Source organism: Echinops telfairi, unplaced genomic scaffold (assembly GCF_000313985.2).
Source record: "Echinops telfairi isolate 266 unplaced genomic scaffold, ASM31398v2 ScPeMD7_7417;HRSCAF=8455, whole genome shotgun sequence".
NCBI lineage: Eukaryota > Metazoa > Chordata > Mammalia > Afrosoricida > Tenrecidae > Echinops > Echinops telfairi.
Window position 1 is genome coordinate 2,580,236 of NW_022111317.1, and position 3,588 is coordinate 2,583,823.

Here is a 3,588-nt window from a genome sequence, read left to right on the forward strand (position 1 = left end):
AGTGGCTTACGAGTTGGGCTGAGAGCCACAAGATCAGCAGTTCGAAACCACCAGCCGGTCTGGGAAAGCCTGGACTTCTACCCTTTCTGTAGGGTCGCTGCGCGTCAGAATCAAGGAGATGGCAGTGAGAGAGGGGCGCAGCAGGTAAAGCGCTCACCGAATAACGGAAAGGCTGGCTGTTCAAACCCAGGAAGCTGTGAGCAGTACGGCCTTGGAGAACCCGCGAGGTCCTTCTTCTCTGTTTAGTTTGGTAGAAAGTCCTGGTGATCCACATCCCCAAGGCAGCCATTGGAAACCCAGGGGAGCACTCCTAGACTCGGATGCATGTGGGGCGGCCAGTGTGGGAACACCCCTCCAGCCCCACCCCATTCCAGGGCACTGGGGCTGGGCTGTGTCAGGAAGCAGCTTTTAGGAAAGGCAGTGAAATTTGCTGAGGCCACATGTCTGAGTCTCGGGTGTCAGCCCTGGAGTTTGAACCCAGGTCTGTTGGCCGGAGCTTGTGCCCGGATCCCTGTCCCAGGCTCGTTTCCATCCTGCAGGTAGGCAGAGGGCTTTTATGGGGACACAAGGCAGTGACACTCACTCGGCTAGGTGTCCGTTCCTTTTCTACTTTACAGGGTTTTATGGGATCGAAATCGGGCAGCGTGTCTAAACTGTCAGCCGAGTACCAACTGATCCTGACTCTCAGCCAACCTGGAGGTCTGACTGGACAGCCGCTCCGGGTTTTTGAGGCCGTCAATCTTTACAGAAGTAGACTGACCGTGGAGAGGCCTCAGGAGGGCCTCACATTAGATGGGGCGGCCTGACCACTTTGCTTACGCTACCGGGTGACAGGTGAGGAAGGTGAATGCCCAGTAGTGACGCACCACTCCCCTAGGTTTAGGGTCACCTGGAGGGAAGTCCTGGTGGTGCAGCACATTAAACATTGGACTGCTGACTGCAAGGTTGGTGGTTCAAACCCACCAGCCATTCCTCAGGAGAAAGAGGAGGCTGCTCCCATCAAGCAGAACAGAAACCCTCCCTGGGTTTGTTCTGAGCTGGAATTGATCCAAGGGCAGTAGGGTTTGGGAACTTTATTAATTGTATGTGCTTTTTAAAAAAAAAAAGAATGTTTTTTTTTTAACGGAGCCCTGATGGTATAGCGGTTATGCACTGGGCTGCAATCCTCGTGGTCAGCAGTTCAAAACCACCAGCAGCTCCGTGGCAATGAAAGGTGGGCAGTCGAACTCCCACCCACCCAGAGGCTTTGCTGAGGAAAGGCGTGGGCCTCCGCGTCTGTAAAGGGGGTGGTTTTTGACCGGGGCCATCCATCGGTTTCTTGCTGGTGTAAATCCGCCCCATGGATTGTCTCACAGAGCCCATCTCAGGTAGCCTGTGATCAGGAAGGGCCAGTCCCAGAAGAACAGCATGCTTGGTAAAGTCGAGGGTCAGTGATCCAGTGGAAGACCCTCCACAAGGCGGATTGACCCGGTGGCTGCAGGCCGGTGTGCCGCTTGGTCCTGTTGTGCCTGGGATTGCTGTGAGCGGCACCATCCAGGCAGCCCCTGACAGCAGGGGCAGCCATCGGTCTCCCTGGAGACAGAGCACCAGGGCTTTCTTCTGCAGGACCCCTGACTGGGTTCCCCCCTCGGACCTCTCTAAGCCACCGAGCACTTAATCTGTGTGCCACCGGGACCCCCTTCGGTGATGAAGACCCTGCTCGGACACCTGGGTGGCCTTAGAAGTCTGATGGAATCGACAGCCGTAGGCTGGCGGGTTGGGAGCAGTGTACGGGTATACGCACGGCGCTAGGGCTGGTTTTGTGACCCCTCAGTTCCCTTCCCAGAGGTCTGTAGGCTTTGCTGACCTTCAGGAGGCTGGCGGTGGGGCAGGGTAGTGGGGGGCAGGCAGGATGCCACCAGCCAGCCCTCCACCTGTGGGCAAACCCAGAGAAGAATGGTCAACAAGTCAGGCTGGGAGACCCGCCTGCGTACTCATTTGGGGGGTGTGTGTGTAATAAGTTTATTATGTAACAATTTTATTCAAAGAAAAGCGCCATGAAATTTGTGGAAAGCTTCCACATCCACAACGCTCAAGCCCAGGAGCAGGTGCGGGGGTTCTCTCTGGCTGCGGTAGTCAGACAGAGTGCGGGCCATCTTCCAGCTGCTGCCCTGCGAAGATCAACCTCTGTTGCTTGGGATGCCTGCCTTATCTTGATCCTCGCCCTGGCATAGTCTCACTCGTGCCCCTGGGTTCAACCTGGGGGTGATGGCTTCGCCGGTTACAGTTTTCATCAAGATCGATACCGCCCAGGGCAGTGGTTCTCCACCTTCCTCATGCCGCCACCCTTCCATACAGGTCCTCATGTTCTGCTGACCCCCGGCCATCACATTATTTTCGTTGCTACTTCATTAGCTGTCATTTTGCTACGGTCCTGAATCGGGCGACCCACAGGTTGAGAGCCGCTGACCTAGGGCCACGACGATGGCAGTGCACACAGAGCAGCAGTCCCCAGTCCTTGCCCTGCGGTCTCCGCCGATCTCCTGGTGCTTTCTTGACCACTGTCTGAGCCTCGATCACCCCACTCCACACACACACACCTCTGCCCGCCTCTCCTCAGATTGTGTTTCTCAGCATCTGTCTGGTGAACCCCTGGGGGTGTAGTGAAGCCAGAGGGGGTTGGCTTGTTTTAAAGGACCCAGCAGAGGTGGAAGTTAGGATGCTAAGGGGGTCTCCCTTGTAGGCAAAAGGATAATGACTCAGAATCACCGGATTTGACCCACCGCATTTACCCTGTGCTGCGAGAAGGCATTGTTCTGTTAGGCTTCCCCGTGAGAAGCCGTCAACCTTGTGGTTGAGCCCAAAGGATGCAGAAGGTGTCAACCCTGCAGAGGGTGCCTGCTGGGGCAGGGCCGGGCACGCCACTCTGGAGAAAGTGCAAACCTGGAGAAGGCGCTTCCACTCAGGTGAAACCAGGTCACTAGTCCCCGCCCACCTTCCCATTAGCTGTCGGGTGTGCCTGGCTTGTCGTCTCACGCCGGAGTCACCGTGTGACAGCGTGGAATGGCCCCACTGAGGGCACCCCGGCTGTCCTCCCCAGGCCTTTCTTCGTGGTGCCCCTCCCCATGGGCTGGAACTGCCAAGTTCTCAATTAGCTGATAGCGTCAGGTGATACCGGGTTGACGCTGATGCCCAAGGGCCGGACTGCCCCCAAGGGCTTCCCAGACTGCCATCTTTCTGCAAAGCAGGCTGCCCGGGGGAAGCAGCTGAGGGGTTCCCACCACAGGCAGCCCAGTGCTTCAGCTCTGTGCTCCCAGACGGTGCTCGTGCATGACTTGACTCGGTGGTTCCTGGAGTGTGCGTGGCCGAGCAGCTCACCCCCCTGGCCGACCTCATGATGAGGTGGACATTAGCTCCGCCCATCCCACTTCGGGACAGATCTCCCCCCAAAGCTCCACACTCCCTGGAGGACAGCGTGGAACTGCTCCTGCGGGCTGACACGTCCTTTCTCTTTTTATCCTTCCACTCCTTGTTTCTCTGGGGTTTAAATCCTTTCCTTCAAGGAACGGGAAACCATCTCCTATGTGTGTTTTTTAATTTCATATTTTT

General features: G+C 56.7%; 1 protein-coding gene across 1 annotated transcript in view; it reads left to right on the forward strand.

Moving 5' to 3' along the window:
- Window positions 1-516: 516 nt before the first annotated feature.
- CPT1A (carnitine palmitoyltransferase 1A) overlaps window positions 517-3,588 on the forward strand; it is a 58,417-nt gene continuing 55,345 nt past the window's right edge. Inside the window, exon 1 of the mRNA XM_045297145.1 lies at window positions 517-539. The gene's annotated coding sequence lies outside the window, so the exon portion shown is untranslated. The remainder of the gene's footprint in view (window positions 540-3,588) is intronic.